Source organism: Melanostigma gelatinosum, assembly GCF_949748355.1.
Source record: "Melanostigma gelatinosum genome assembly, chromosome: 21".
NCBI classification, from domain to species: Eukaryota; Metazoa; Chordata; class Actinopteri; order Perciformes; family Zoarcidae; genus Melanostigma; species Melanostigma gelatinosum.
In genome coordinates, this window is record NC_136654.1 from 10,321,107 (window position 1) to 10,338,661 (window position 17,555).

A 17,555-nucleotide genomic window follows, 5' to 3' on the forward strand; every position below is an offset into this window, starting at 1 on the left:
TACAACACATTTAATGTAATTACAACACATTCAATGCATATGACAGAACCACGGCAGGAGGCAAGACCTGGTCCAGGTATAACCAGGATCCACAGGAACCTGTGAGGCGAGAAAGCACAGAGACTCTGGTGAAGAAGCAAAGTCAGTAATGTGCATTAATGGTATCGGTAATATGAAATAGTAATGTGAGTAACAATAAAAGTGATATTAGCAGTTGGAGTGAGCAGGGTCATGGTAGGAGGAAGGACCAGGGTCCAGACGAAACCATGCTCCATGGAAGTCTGTGAGGACTCCGGGGAAGAGACAAAGTCATTAATGTGCACTAATGGTGTCTGTAATAGGGTTAATAATGTTGATAATAAAGATAGTAGTAGGTGTCAGCAGGGCCATGGCGGGTGGAAGGACCAGGGTCCAGAGTTCTTGTTCTGCACGAGCAGTTACAGTAAGTCAGTGAGACATTTCCCACACAACACCTTGAATTTATTAATATCAGCCCTGAAAATATCTACTTTTCCCCTGATCTTATGCTAAATGAAATGCTTGTATAACCGGTGATTCTTTAACTTCTGACATTTGAGACCCCTGCTGTGGCCCAGACCTCCCACTGTCACCCCCCCCCCTTCAGAACCTCTGACAGCACACCTAAAAAACTCTCTGTGAGAGCAAGTTCTTTATCTGGCATTCCATGCAAACCTTTTATAGGCAGAGGTGCACATTTGGCTCATCAACATGGTACAAAAGCATAGAAGTTTAGAACATGTTTTCTTCCCAAAGTTATATATTTAGAGCATAGCATAGCCCTCACCACAGTCATTAATAGGGCTGTGTCGTCATCTGAGTCTAATCATTAGTCTGTGTGCACTATTTAATGCTACCAATCAATCTGTTAGGGGGGTCTGGGGCCCACAGGGAGCAGGACTCAAAAGCAGACTCAAGGCGAGGTAGATAGGTTCCACGTACAAGTTCTTTACTTCGATTAGGTTCGGTACACAGGAGAGGCACACAGGGAAATATCGCGGATACAATCCTCAAACATCTCCGAGACAAACTGGCACAGGACAAGGAGGAAACACAGACTAAATACACAGGGGAACGAGGCCCAGGTGGAAGCAATGAGGGCGGGCTTGTAATCACCCAGGAGGACGGCACACGAGAGAGGGGGGGTGTCTGAAACGAGAGACAAGGTGAGTGACAAACACAACAGGAACAGACTGTGGCAACAAACACTACCCCGAAGGTCTAGGCGTAACACAATCAGTGTGCTGCAGTCCTTTTTTCTCCCTTGGAAATATTTGTTTTCTATATATACTAGAGGTGTAACGGTTCACAAAATCCACGGTTGGGTACGATACAGTGGAGCCACGGTTCGGTACGTTTCGGTTCAGTAGAAAACTATAAATGCCAGAGAAATGTACTTGATTTTAAAATATATTTATTCATTACAACTAACATCATGAAGTTATTCTTTGACTTTGAACAATGATGGAACTATACCTGAGTGACTCATCTTCTGGGGTGTCTTCTTAGCAACACATAAGCATAAAAAACAAAAACTGCTCCTTGATGTCATGTAGTATTGTTACTTACAGCTTGCTTACATCTTGTATTGTTACTTACATCTTGCAAAAGAGATTATTAATCTCAACGGGACTACCTGGTTAAATAAAGGTTTAAAAAAAAAAATACGCGTACCGTTACACCCCTAATATATACTATAGCTGTTATTCTTTCTCCTGCTGTAGGTTATTGCTTTGTGCCTTAGCTTAGTTGTATAGACTGTAAGGAGGGAACATAGCCGTGATTTGCACTGTGCTGATTGTGATCGTGTGATAGTTTAATGTTATTGTTTACTGTTATGCACCACCCCGCCACGACAAATTCCTTGTAGGTGCAAACTTGCTTGGCAATAAATGGTTCTGATTCTGATTCTGATGATGTCATTGGTTTTTGGACTGCCGTTTTGAAGCCTTTAGGACAACTTAAAGCTAAAACATTTTAAGGTGAACAAAATGTTAAAATGAAACACAAAGGTTCACAGTTCTAAGATGACCGGACAACTCCCAGACTGGACAATGCTTTAGTAGAGACCTGTCAATCACAGTGAGCCTGCCTTAAAGCATCCCCTGCTTTATGGTCTGTGTGACTCTAAATGGACCATAATGTACTAAATGAACATCATGCTGTATTGAAGAAGACTTGAAACTAGAGATTGAGACCATAAACTCATGTTTACAATGTTTACTGAGGTAATAAATCAAGAGAGAAGTAGAGTCATTTTCTCATAGACAACCAGAGGAGTCGCCCCTGCTGGTCATCAGAAAGAATGCACGTTTAAACCACTTCAGCTGTGGCTCCAGTTGCCGGAGGTTGCCTCCTGTTTAGAAGTCATGTTGTTTTGTCTTTTCTTTTGCAGCAATTCAGTATCGTATAGCCTGCTTTTATTGTTCATTCACATATCAATTAGGACTAATTAGGACTCAATTAGGTAAACAGCTGCTAACCCTTTCTGCAGTCCTCTGAAAGTCAACTCGTTGCACTCACTTTTACTGATTATCATTCAATGGCAGTGTCAAAGCAGAAACTGTCAGCTGTGATGAGTGCGAGCCAGAGAATGCAAGAGGACTCCAGTTATTTTTAAGATATTCCATGACACATAAACTGAGCATTGTTGAGTAATCACTGCAAAGGACAGAGTTTTGGCTATTAAATGGTAAATAGACTTGTACTTGTTTTGAGCTTTTCTAGTCTTCCAACTCAAAGTGCCTAACACATGTCATTCACCCATTCACACACCGATGGCACAGCCCTTAGAAGCAATTTTTGGGGTTAAGTGTCACATTGACATGGACTAGCGGAGCCGTGGATCAAACCCTCGAACGTTTGATTAACCAGCTCTATCACTGAGCCACAGTCGCCACTGTAATCATCAGCATAAATTTACCTTTTAAGCTTTTGTCATGGAGTTTCAATAGATTCATTTTGAACACAGACATTTTTTGTTGCATAACTAAAACCTTACCTCTGGTGCCTTTCCAGTGAGAAAAGCAGCTATACACGAAAACCAGGCCATGACTGTTCAAGTATGTCCTTCTAGAAACGGAACTTTTGAATTAGATGAATGGAAGACGGCAAATTAAAGTGTTTTTCATATTTGTTGGACCCTAAAACCGCAGTAGACAGGTAGACAGTCTTGCATGGATGTATCAGCACACTTGCACTGCAGGCGGGCACACGTACTCACACATGTGCATGTTATTGTATCTCAGGCCTTGTAGGGACTTCTCTAAACAGCCCCAACCCGAACCTCATTAACAGAAACTGCATCCACAACATTTGGCGCTTGTGCAATAACTTGTAAACACATAAAAAAATGTAATTGCACCTACAGGCTTTGGAGCTGCATGTGCATTTTAATTCACAGGCCTCCCAACTCCTGCAGCACCGTCCCCTCTAAAAATGGCCCTGAAACCAATATTTGAATATTTTCAATAAATGCAGACTACACCAATATGGAAGATTAAAACGTCACGTGTTTGTATAATTCACAATCAAGAAAAGATGAAAACTTTTCAATGGAAATCTTCATGAATGAACAAATGTTAAATGTTAATTTCCTCATTAAAGGTCCGGATCATCACGATAATGTTTAACTTGTGCTATGATTTAGTGCCATATATATTGAAGGAGCCAACAGTTGTACGTCTGCATGTAGTCAACAACTGACAAATCAAATAAAGACAGTTCAACTGAATAATATCTCAACAATATTTATTGTCAGTTTTCAAATTTATTATAAATAATACAAACTCGAATATAAATAAATGTTGTTCTCTCGCTTCAAGTAAAATAAGTGCTGGATTAAAGAATACATGAAATGTGAAATAACTTCTGACTCACGTAATTCTCCTGCTCTTCCTTCTCTTTCCTCGTCTCTCCCTCGTGTGTGTCCGGATCTGGACCGTGGTTAGTGACCCCTGGTTTAGAGGCTGGTGTTCATATTGCAGTTTGTGTCGTGTCATAATCCAACTTTTTCCAATTGATAGGACAGATATAATAGAAAAGGGAGAGAGAGAAGGGACGGCATGCAGAAGGGGCCATGTGTCAGGGACATAGGAGCCTATAGGCCAGGTGAGCTACCTGGGCGCCCCCATAATCCAGCTCGTGTTTTGTGTGTTCTTGTTTTTAAAAACATAACCAGGATTTTTCCTCAGATTGAACAGGAGTGGTTTAGTTGTCTAAACTCTGGATGGATTACTGAACGGGCCTACTTGGCACAGGCCCAGGGGCCCAGATCGTCAGGGGCTCTCCTGGTTTTCACCTGCAAAATTCCACTCGAAGACTCAAAATGACAGCAAAGGAAATAATAGACTACTTAGAGACACAAAACGAACAAAAGACACAAAAAGTGAAAAAAAGACAAAAGTGACACGAAATGACCACAAAAAGTTTATCTTGCACAGCTGCTGGATTCTTGCAATGTCCCGAGACAAGCGAGAATCACTGGATCACCTATCACACAGAGATCCATCTGATCTGGCTTCAAGTAATGCGTTTGTCTCTAGTAAGACAGAGCACGGACCACTCAGCATCCTGTGTGGAGCTACTGGCAGCTATGGGCTTGGCTTAAATGTGTGACAAAGGACTCGGGGCAACTGTTCCTCCAAAATAGCAATAGTGGTGCTAAATGAGTTTAGCTGAGATGCTGCACTAGCATCAGCTCTACCGTAGCTGGAGAGTAGTACCATTGAAAGAAGAGCAAAGAAGAACATGTTTTCTTTCTTCACCTGACTGGCTTTGGTAAGTTTGATTGACAGATCAGTTCATCCAATCCTCTGCCAATCATCTTTTGAAAGTGCCTGCCCTTTTCCATACAGTTTCCAAAAATTGCTTTTCAGATAGTTCTATGCAACAAACCAGCTGGCGGGTCAGGCCCTTCGGACCCGAGAGCCCCCGGTGAGGTTCTTTTTTTAGAAAAGTGTAGCATTCAGCATGTCCTAGAAAGCATTTTTCACAAAGAAAAATAATTAATAGTCCAGACATATTTAAAAAATAGTCAGAAAAAAAGTCCGAACAACATCATCATACCAGCCATTGTAAACACTGCAAACACAATTATACATGAACTAAGATCATATCTGGAAGATATCTAGAAGTTTTGCCACAATTGTGGCCCAAAATCGACGAACTATGATCGCTGCATGGCTCTCTCATCAGGGAGCATAGATCGCACATGGCGGATGAATACATGGATCAGATTCCTCGTGATTCGACCCGGAGACGAACAGCACGGTCAAAATAACACTCTTTCAAACCGTTCAAAAGTTATGGGTATATAGGCTAACATCAGCCACAGGTCACGACAAAAACAATTGGGTAAAAAAACTTACGTTTTGATGATTTTAGAGACGAAAAACGGATTCAATCCAGCCGATCTTTCGGCAGCCACTTCCTCAATGCTGTGCTGCATGTCTGTGACTGAGATCAATCCGCTGGCCGAATGAATGAGAAAATGGCAGGAGATTCTGTGACGCGGACCAATCCATGTAGGGAGGGGGGTTCGCCCAGCTTTTCCCGATTTTTAGTCAGTAAACAGACAAGGAGATTGTCAAACCACATCGGAAAAGGTGTTTCTCGTGCAAATCAGACAAACACAGGCCATGCAGGCTCACACAGACACAAATTATGATTCATATATTTTTATGATTGACAGATATGACACTCATAACTGCTCAAAATTATTCCAAATGGTGTCAAACTGATTTATTAGGATTATTGAACACTCTTAGTGATAAGAAAAGTGAATATATAGTTAATATTTAGTTATATAGTGTATACAATTATAATACAGCAATGCAACTGCTGGTTCCGAAAATCAAAATTTAGCTTGAATCAGACCATGCTGGCCTGCTTCACTCAATCTAAGTAAATTACTAAAATAGACCTTGTAGTTAGAGTTCTGGACTCTCTTGAGTATGGGTATGCGATTTTCGAGCAGAGGCCTAAAAATAGGGCTCGGGCCCAAGAGGTACAAAGCAATCAAAAGATATGTCATCTGATGTTTGATGTTGGCAGTGGTACCAACGATTTATACTTTTCAACTCATAGAGAAGCCAGTGCAGCTATGTTTTCTGTCTTTCCAAAATAGTGTTGAATTACTCCAACCGAAGCATAGCATAGCATAGCAACTCCTTCTACGGGAAGATGATACTGGGCTGATTCTTCAATGACACTGTACCTGATGAGAGAAGGACAATACTGTTCCGCTGCTTACCAAAATCACTGCTTTCCTCTAAGTACATGAACACAAGAAGAGCGCACACACACACACACACACACACACACACACACAGATACACTTCCTGCAATATGTCTCAGTGGACTGAGGCACAGGGGTGGCAGCTTCCCCCGGACAGATGGGATGATCAGGGGGAGGTGGAGGTGGCCTGATTAACACCTTCCTCACTATGCATGGGTGCTTGTCTGGGCACAACTTCACCGGAGAACAGTGTTAGTAAACAGTAGATGGTAGCAGGCAGCCCAGTGAAAAAGTTACAGTGGGATACTTCTTTTATGCCTCTGCGTCGGCGAGAGCCGGGGGAATTATGTTTTTGGGTTGTCCATCCGGTCCAATCTTGAGAACACCATATTGCAGGAACACCGTGAGGGAATTTCTTCAAATTTGGCAAAAACATCCAACTGGACTGAAGGATGAAGTGATTCGAATTTGAAACAAAACACATGAGTTATTTTTGTATCATAAGAGAAGGTTTCCAAAACATGTTGGTCCAGTTAAATGCGGGAGCGGACAGCCCAGGCTTGAATTTCTGTGGGTGTATGAGGGTGTAGCCTGTGTGTTTTCTTTGTTGGTCAGCACTGCTGGGAATAAAGAAAGGGAAAACGCTCCTTTGTGTAATAGTCTCCTACTTCAGGCAAGGAGAGCTCCTGTCAGTCATCACTCATGATACCGCCTACTGGCACGCCCGTCAAGCATTCAATGCTGTGAAGCAACTCAACCCCTCGCTTCCTAAATCGATCCTCTGGCCATGTACCATTACTCCTCCCATCAATAACATTTTGTGCTCTGATTCTTATCTTTTAAAATGTATTTGACAGAATTACTTTGCTCACATATTCTTCCATATTTGGAAATTGGGCACCTCAGTTGCTGAATGATACAAAACACCTGCTATCGCCCCACTGAATCACAAATAATAACAAAATCATGTGAAAATCAATGCAGAAATCATGTTATGACATTGCTTATTATGACATGTGAAGTTGCATAACATATTGATTTATCCATCCATTAGCTTTTCCACGTATATGGGTCCGGGTCGCATGGGCAGTAGGCATATCGCATAATGCCTGGAATTCAGGATATTGTCCCTAAAAAGGGGTCAGGAACATAAATTAGCCAGTTGTTCATTCGTGTCCTTCTTGAGTCCTGCAGGGTAATTTCCTGACTCAAAGATCAGAGTTCAGATCAGAATGTTTAAGTCACCAATACTCGCTACACTGTGGATCCACTATTTACTAAATTAACATCATGCTGTATTGAAGAAGACTTGCAACTAGAGATTGAGACCATAAACTCATGTTTATAATGTTTACTGAGGTAATAAATCAAGAGAGAAGTAGAGTCATTTTCTCATAGACTTCTATACAACCAGAGGAGTCGGCCCCTGGTGGACACTAGAGAGAATGCAACATTTAGGCACTTCTGCATTGGCTTCACTTTTCAGAACCAAAGGTTGTAGCCTGGGTTTAACAATATGAGACAATTATACATCTATGACATATATAGATATACAATATACAACTGCTCTTGTTAAGGTTTTCAACGACATCCACTTAAACATAGACAATGGCAGAAGTTCAGTCTTAGTGTTACTAGATCTCAGTGCTGCATTCGACACGGTCGACCATGCCATACTCCTAGAAAGACTAAAAATCTGGGTGGGACTCTCTGGCACAGCACTTAACTGGTTTGGATCCTACTTGAAGGGCCGAAAATACTTTGTGTCTGTAGCTGATTACACATCAGAGCTGACTAAAATGACATGTGGTGTTCCCCAAGGTTCAATACTGGGGCCTCTTCTGTTCAACATCTACATGCTTCCACTAGCTCAGATTATGGAAAACAACAAAGTGTGTTGCAGACGACACACAAATCTACATAACTATGTCACCAGGGGACTATAATCCCATACAAGGGCTGGGTAACTGCATTGAACAAATCAACAACTGGATGTGCCAGAATTTTCTTCAATTAAACAAAGATAAAACAGAAGTAATTGTTTTTGGTACCAATGACGAACAATTGAAAATCACCGCTCAGCTTCAATCACTGATGTTAAAACCCACAAACCAAGCCAGAAATCTAGGTGTAGTTATGGATTCAGACCTCAACCTGAACAGCCATATCAAGACAATTACAAAATCAGCCTATTATCACCTGAAGAATATATCAAGGATTAGAGGACTTATATCTCAACAGGATTTGGAAAAACTTGTCCACGCATTCATCTTCAGCAGACTGGACTACTGTAACGGTGTGTTTACAGGTCTCTGCAAAAAATCCGTCAGAAAGCTGCAGCTGATCCAGAACGCTGCAGCTCGAGTCCTCACTAAGACCAGGAGGGTGGATCACATCGCTCCAGTTCTGAGGTCTTTGCACTGGCTTCCTGTCCAACAAAGAATTGACTTTAAAATCCTGCTGTTGGTTTACAAAGCACTGAATGGTTTAGGGCCAAAATACATCTCTGATCTGCTGCTACCTTATGAACCATCCCGACCCCTCAGGTCGTCTGGGACCGGTCTACTTTCTGTTCCCAGAGTCAGAACTAAACATGGAGAAGCAGCGTTCAGTTTTTCTGCTCCACATATCTGGAACAAAGTCCCAGAAAGCTGCAGGTCTGCTGAGACCCTCAGCTCATTTAAATCAAGATTGAAGACCTTTCTGTTTGCTGCTGCCTTTAATTGAACCACATTCAATTCATATATTAATCAATTTCCTGCATTTCTGCATTTTACTACTGCATTTTATTTCTTACACTGTTTTTGAATTGTTTTTACATCTCCTTTTCTTTTGCCTTTTGATGCTTTTAATGGTTTTATGTGAAGCACTTTGAATTACCTTGTTGTTGAAATGTGCTATACAAATAAACTTGCCTTGCCTTGCCTTGTTCATACACACACACAAGCCCCAACCACAGACACACTCACCAAGTAGGTTGTTTAGGGTCATGGTGTGTGTGCGAGTGTGTGGATCCTGTATATATGGACTTGCAGTGCCATTAGGAGACACAAGGGGACATGGCATCATTAATAATACAGCCAACAGCCTGCTCCAAGGGCCTGGGTTCAACATTAACAAGCTGCCAGCCTGGCACACACACACACACTCACACACACACCTACACACATACTGACTCACTACACGTTCTTAGCGTCGCTTTAGCTGACACAACTCCGCATGGGATTTAGACGTCTTTCAACAAAAAAAAAGTCTTACACTAAAACACACTGTCTGCCACACACACACATACACTCACACACATCAACACACTCTCGCTGGCAGCAGATGGTATGGTGGGCGTCAGGTACAGTAGCAGCTTCCTGACACCCCAAACAGCTGTTACCATTAGAGCATGCTAATTGCCATCAATCAAGACAGCACCTCTGAGCATTCATAGGCAAGGTTTATACAGTTGTTTGTGCTGTGTGTGTGTGTGTGTGAGAGAGAGAGAGAGAGAGAGAGAGAGAGAGAGAGAGAGAGAAATAGAAAAGGCAAAGTTTTTACCCTCATTACCTAAACCCAGAACGATGTCCTCTCCCTCCTCTTCTGGAGGAAAGAACCCTGATGAATAATGAAGACAACACGATTAGAGAAAAAACAAGATCCATATCGTTGCATGTCTTTTCTGTGCTCATTAGTGTCTGTCTGCATGTGTGTGTGTGGCCAGTATTACATTTATTATTAAATTGAGTGTGTGTGTGTTTTTTTTTTGGGGGGGGGGGGGGTCGTAAGCACACTGCTCTGGAGTGCGAATTAGTATTTTTCAGCAAGCAGCTGGAGTTTGATTTGTGCAGGCTGACTGGGATCGATGGTCAGAAACGAGCCTGTCGATGCAGGTCAGACTGTACATGGCCTTATTGATACCGTTGCAAACAAGCAGGAATCTGGTTCAATACTCCCTCGTGGTTTGGAGTCTGTTGCATAAGAGCCATGCAGCACAGTGATGTTTATTATTTCAGCTGGCATGTTATGAAGGGGATATCGATAGAAGCATAACTAGACCTTGAATTGGAGGAAAATGTGCAGGGTTGGTGTGTGTTGGTGCCAGTTGTCATGGTGAACTGACGCAGTGCAGGTGAACAGCTAACGTTAAAGACCGTACACCGCTGTGGTTCACTCCTACAGATGAACTTTAGAGACAATTTTCAGGACTCCACACAAAGTCTGTGATGTACAATATAACAGATTGGGCATTAAAGGGACATATGAAAGTAGTTGTGTTGGACACAAACCGTGTGTTCATCATTATACATAAATAAACTGTGTGTCTACTGTCAGCTGCTGCTGAGGAGCTACAGCGGTGTTTTGCTGTTGATGTACACTGGCACGATTCAGTCGGTGGTCTGCGGGTTACATCCGGCCCAGAAGTAACCTGCGAGTGGCCCACATGTGGCACACATAAATCTGATATATGACAGAGTATGTAAACTTCATATATAGTGTATGGAGGTATTCTCATGCTCAGTACAGATCAGACAGGATGTAGAGATCGGTTAGCTACACCACATTCACTTCTTCAAAACAATCAAGGTTTTTGACTTCTCGTTGGCATTTTATTGCCAGTGTCATTTCAATGTTGCAGTTTGACATTAGACACGCCTGCATCATTCTCTACATTCTATACAAACGGCCTGGATAGTATGGTATCTCAGCTAGTATATCTATAACATACTATATACACGTAGTGGGGAATTGCAACACATTTATTTTATGGTAAAGCTATTTCAATAAATCATAATCTAAACAATGATCGACTGTAGCGAAAACAGCCCTGACATGATGTGTGAAGCCGTTCTAACCAGGTAAAGATGTGAAGCAGAGACCCAGTAGACCCAACCAGCTGCTGAAATCGATGCCTGAAGTCCATCACTTCCTGGCGTTGAAGTGGAAAGCTTTCTCACCTGCTGCAACTTCTCCTTCCTGCCTCTCTCCTCTCCAGCCAAAACACTTCTTCACGTTGCTCGTTGCCAATCCTGACCCCTTGGAGTCCTGATGGAGGATTTCACCCTGCAGAATCAATACTCTAATCTTCCTCTCCGGCCCACAGTAGATGAGTCTGTCTAGTCATCGTGCTCTGCCTTCCTCCACTCAGAGCGCAGCCTGGTGTCCGTCATGCTTGTCGTCCCCACTCAGAGGACATCCAATCATGAAAGATGGCTGGATGGAATAGGGACAGATTATTTAAACAGAATATTTCAGAAAACTTGTAATACAAGAAAAAGTCTTAATTCAATAAACTGGGTAAGTTGAACTGATTCAATATGAATCAAGTTTGTGTTACTACATTACGTATTCGTCGCCTCAGATGTTCTCAGAAACATATTGTGTACTGTTTAGCTGTAAAATAAGAACAATTATAAAAACATTATTTCTATAAATGTTAACACCTGCACTACTACAACACATGAGTCATGGTTTAATGGAGCCAACATGTTGGTAGGAGACAGGCGGGTCTGTGGTCACACAACTTAGTGATGTCTCAGCAACTTGACACTACGCTCGCCATGGCTTCTGAAAGAGGACATTCCCTGTTTGCATGTCAACAAATAGACACTTGTCGGGAAAATGTAAACATAGATCATCTGAAGCGGTAAAACATTTATGATAACTGCTTATCCTGTTACCACTCCAGTAAAATGTGCCTAAAATGCCTATCCCAGGCATACCCAAAGTCAATTGAAAGCTGTTCTTGAACCATTTGGAGTACATGCATGTCTTTGGTCTCTTTTGAAAGGTTTTCCCCAACAGTGAGAATCACTGTAAGTGCTACTGTATTGAGTGACAGAAGTTTGAACACACTGAAGCAGGTTTTTATTTCCACCTGAATATGTTTTTGCAAACAGATGGCTGCAGATGACTATAGCTGGGAGTTATTAGCTGGAAAACACAATGGTACCACAGCATGAAGCCTTACCTAGTACAAGTTCAAATGTGACAACAATACCACAAAAAATGAATATTTTTCACATGTTTTGCTGGATTGGATCGTCTGGACCTTTGCCAATGTATCAAGACTGTTTTGTCTGAATATCATCGATGGTGGATTACTATGAGGCTTTATTGGTGTGTTGCCTCAATTCTGTAACTGCTTGTTTGTGGGCTGGTGGTCTGACAGAGGCGTTGACTGTACCTGCTGTTGTGATTGCATCAATCGAATCACAAGAATCATAGCTTTCCAAAGGTGTGTCGCATCAGTACCTACCTATACATAGCAGCTGTGTACATAACACAGATGTACACTTAACAGGATTTATACAACTATACAACACTACACATACTGCTAGTACAACTGTTACTGCTGCTACCATTACCACTACTGTTGCCACTACTACTACTACTACAATACACGTGCTATTGCTGCTGCTACTTCTGCTACTACTACCTCTACCAAATGGCAAAGACAATGGCGGGAGAAAACAGGTTTCCCTCTGAAGGTAATTGAGGGAGCAGTTTAGTAAGTTAGTCTTTGTAGGAGACGGGGTTGAGAGCGGAGTATTGGCTCTCTCTGACTTTGGATCAAATCTAAGTTTTGCCAAATAGTTTTTTATAACTTCTATGCAACACACACACACACTTTGAAATGTATTCTTTTGAGCCTCCTCTCTCTCTGTCTAGGTTTTGAGGGTGTCCTTTTAATTGTCCTTGGTCAACCTTCGCTGGTTTGAATCAGCACTTCTGTGCTCAGCCTCAGTCAGGTAGCGTACAGACAGTGCAGTTGATACTGTGCTGACTGACTGACTCATGCCGCTGAATTTCCAACTTCTAGTTTAGAGGAGACAAACACTGTTCCCCACATTTGCTGGCTCAATAATAATACCTCCAGTCTCTTGTAGCGGGTGGTATGTCACCTCTGCATTTCCATGTCATTGAACTGCCTGTTATTATTTTCAGAATGAGTTGGTATTAGGGAAATTATGTAATTATTCTAGAGAAGGAATAAGACTTTTACACTGACCCTTTTATCTCTTGGCCTTTATCAGTTGACATCACATGACGCCTTCACTTGCTGGATGTTTTAATGCTGAGCTCTGCTGTCTTCTGGAGGAGATGTCAATGTAAGACACGGCATGGCTACTGCAGTGTACACAGACGTAAATCGCTGAGTCGCTGGGCTCTCCTCAACTGCTGATATTCCTGTTTGTCATTTACCCAGAGGCTTTTGTTTGCCTCGTCCGTTTACTCAGCAAACCCAATCCAAAGTATAGGACTCACACTTCAAAGAGATCCCGCTACTTCCCATCCTCCTTTGCATATTTCTACTTGATCCCCGCTGAGTTGTGGATTGACTTTGCAAACAGTTCTGGGATCATTACATCCACCAGCGCCCCGGCTCTTCATTGGCATCAATACCTAGTAGGGTAAGAGTGATATAGGCACATGCATATTCACACTTTGGACCATGTACAGCCAACAATGTCAGTTTGGGATATTAAATCCACACTATTAACTTTTGAAGGAGAAAATAAAACAAATTCCTCTCACACATTCATAAGCAATAAAACTCACTGTTGGTCATTTCCTTACAATGAGGGCTGCAATGAGGGTCTGACTTGATGGCGGCACGCGTAGTCGCAGCGACCTCTCGCTCCTCCGACAATGCAGTGGTTTGTTTATTTAATAAGAGTCCGTCAGAAAGTTTGTCATGTTCGTCTCGTCTGTCTACGTTGGATTATAAATACAATCAACAGGCTCTGCTAGACATCAGCAAGCTTTACTATACTTTGGACACTTCAATAGAGTCCATCATCGGGGAACTCGGATTACTCCGCCAGCCCGGGGCCACGTCGTACTCTACTGCGACCACAGCCCCGGTAAAGAGACATCGGAAACGGTGTGCGAGGAAGCAGAAGAGGGGTAAACGCGGAGGTATCCGAACTAGGCTAGCGGCTAGCCCTACTCGCCCAGCCATACCATCCATCATCCTGGCTAACGTACGGTCTCTGGACCACAAAATGGACCACATACGACTGCTGAGGTCAGGAAATAGGACAGTGAGTAACTGCTGTGTGCTTGTTTTTACTGAAACATGGCTAAATGACAATATCCCTGACTCCGCTGTGCAACTTGATGAGCTAACATGCTATCGGGCGGACAGGGCCCATGCTAACGGATGTAAACAAAGAGGCGGGGGCGTGTGTGTTTACATACGTGACGTGTGGTGCCGAGACGCTGTGGTAGTATCCAGACACTGTTCACCACTGGTGGAGTTTATGATCATAAAGTGCCGTCCTTTCTACCTGCCGAGGGAATTTAATGCAGTCTTGTTAGTTGCAGTATATATCCCTCCAACCTCCAACAACAGTGACAGGAGTGCGGCACTCTGTGAACTGCATCATGCCATCAGTGAACAACAGACGGCTCACCCGGATGGTTTCATTGTCGTCGCAGGAGATTTTAATCATGCAAACCTTAAGACTGTTCTTCCAAATCTCTACCAGCATGTAAAATTCCCAACAAGGGAGAAAAACATCCTGGACTTAGTCTACACTTCACTTAAAGGAGCATACAAGGCCACCCCTCTCCCCCACATCGGACTCTCTGACCACCTCACTGTTATGCTAACGCCAGCATACGAGAGTGAAAAAAACGGTTCGAAAAGAGATCACAGTGTGGCCGGAAGGATCAAGATCTGCTCTCAAGGACTGTCTCGCTACAACAGACTTGGACATGTTCAAACATGCAGCTACGTACAATAACAACATAGACAATGAGGAGCTCACAGACACTGTTCTTTCCTACATCCGGAAATGCACAGATGATGTAACCGCTAAAAAGACCATCACCACTAGGGCTAACAAGAAGCCTTGGCTGACAGGGGCCGTCCATCAGCTGCTGCGGGCCAGAGACAAAGCCTTCAATGCCGGAGATAGAAATGGCCTGAAAACAGCGAGAGCCAACCTGTCCCGGGGCATTAGAAAAGCAAAACAGGACTACTCTGAAAAAATCATCAACCACTTCAAGGACAGCAGAGACACACGCAGCCTGTGGCAGGGCATCCAGACCATAACGGACTACAAGCCTGCTTCACAGACCTGTGATGACAACATCTCTCTGCTGAACGACCTCAACAGCTTCTTCGCACGGTTTGAATCAACAAACACCACTAGCCCACAGAAAACCCCACCCTCCCCCCACGACCAGGCCCTGTGCCTGTCTGCTGCAAGTGTGAAAAGAGCACTCTCCACCATCAATCCCACCGATCCTGGTTCCTCTTGCACTTCAGGGGAATCCTAACCATCTCCGGGATCAATCCCGGCTCCTTCCCTGGCCACTCCTCCCGCGTAGGAGCCGCCACCACCGCAGCGAGCAGAGGAGTCCCAGACCTCCATCAAAGCCTGGGCCGCTGGCCCTCCCCGCCTACTAACTCTACACTCGCCACAGCGCCACCGACATGCGCAACGGGCAGGCGGCACTGCTCCCGTAGACAGGCTTTTGGGGGTCTGCAAGGCCCGGGAGCCGCAGTGGACCCTCAAACTAGCCTTTCCCCAAACCGCTTCGCTCAGGCTACCCTCCACCAACCATCCCTAAAACTCTCCAGCCGGCCAAATCGCCGAGGTGGGGCCCTAAGCTAGTGAATTGGAGATAAACCTTAGCTGAATTTCAGGAGCAGGGCCACACCTCCACGGGGCCACTTCCGGCCACACCCTACAAATACCCACGGCCACCATAGCTCAGCCTGCTACGCCTTTCGCACCCCACCCTCCCGCCCCTCTTTAAAACCACTCCCGGAAGGCCACCTGCCTCCACAGCCACTACTGTCCCACATGGACCGGGGGGGGGTCTGCAAGGCCCGGGAGCCGCAGTGGACCCTCAAACTAGCCTTTCCCCAAACCGCTTCGCTCAGGCTACCCTCCACCAACCATCCCTAAAACTCTCCAGCCGGCCAAATCGCCGAGGTGGGGCCCTAAGCTAGTGAATTGGAGATAAACCTTAGCTGAATTTCAGGAGCAGGGCCACACCTCCACGGGGCCACTTCCGGCCACACCCTACAAATACCCACGGCCACCATAGCTCAGCCTGCTACGCCTTTCGCACCCCACCCTCCCGCCCCTCTTTAAAACCACTCCCGGAAGGCCACCTGCCTCCACAGCCACTACTGTCCCACATGGACCGGGGGGGGGTCTGCAAGGCCCGGGAGCCGCAGTGGACCCTCAAACTAGCCTTTCCCCAAACCGCTTCGCTCAGGCTACCCTCCACCAACCATCCCTAAAACTCTCCAGCCGGCCAAATCGCCGAGGTGGGGCCCTAAGCTAGTGAATTTGTCTTTAAATAGTGAACGGCAGCTCTGGTAAGTTAAATGCGTTTGTTTTTACATCTGCAGTAGCTTTAATGTGCTTGTTTATATATTATTATTTGTACAACTTGTTTTCATGAAGATGGATTTTTGTTTGGTTTAATATGTGATAGGAACCATTGTTATGTCCTATGTTTCGCTGGGGACACATTTAGTCGGTGCACAGCAACAAGAAGACACGTGAAGCGGCAGAAGTCTATATACTCCGCACAAAGTGTTAATGTTAAAGTGTTAAAGTTAAGTTTCAGTGAAAGTGTTAAAGTGATCATCTTTTGAAGATTCATGTGTTTTCAAGTGGACTCATATTCTCTCTCGGTGTTGACAGACCAATAAATCCGTCACTAAGACGAAATGAGGTGTGGTGTATTTCCTGGAGGGAGTGATCGTAGCGTTACTCTGTTCATGTGTCTGGTGTATGTTGTTCCCGCTGATGTGAATACTATCTGAACGGCCCGTGCTCTTCAGTGTGTGGATGAATACTTGTGATTTAATGCATTGTCCGTTCATTACGCAGCTCGTACTCACACTGCAGTTATTGTATTTGTAGGTGTTCAGCTTCATTTTTACACGAAACAAATAATAACAGCAGGAAGGCCCAGGTATAACATGCACGGCCCGTCACTGATGTGAGTGTCTGTGTGTGTCCATTGGGGCTGATTCTGCAAATAGCCAGCTGTCACCAGAAGGAATCTCCTCAAAGACCCAGGTTACAAACAACCATCCTTGCTAATCGCTAAATTACAACCAGGAGGACTCAGCGGAGCGGGCCTGACGGGACTCACACTGCAAGTGTGTGTGTGGTTCTCTGTGTGTGATCCTTCTGTCTCTGTGTGCTTGTGCATGTTTGTGTATACGTGTGTGATTGAGTTATTTAGCTGTATGTGTGTTAATCTGACATTATTTCTGACGGGGATGGAGTGTGATGTGTTTGTCGCGGCTAATTTGGCTTCAGCCGACTTGACA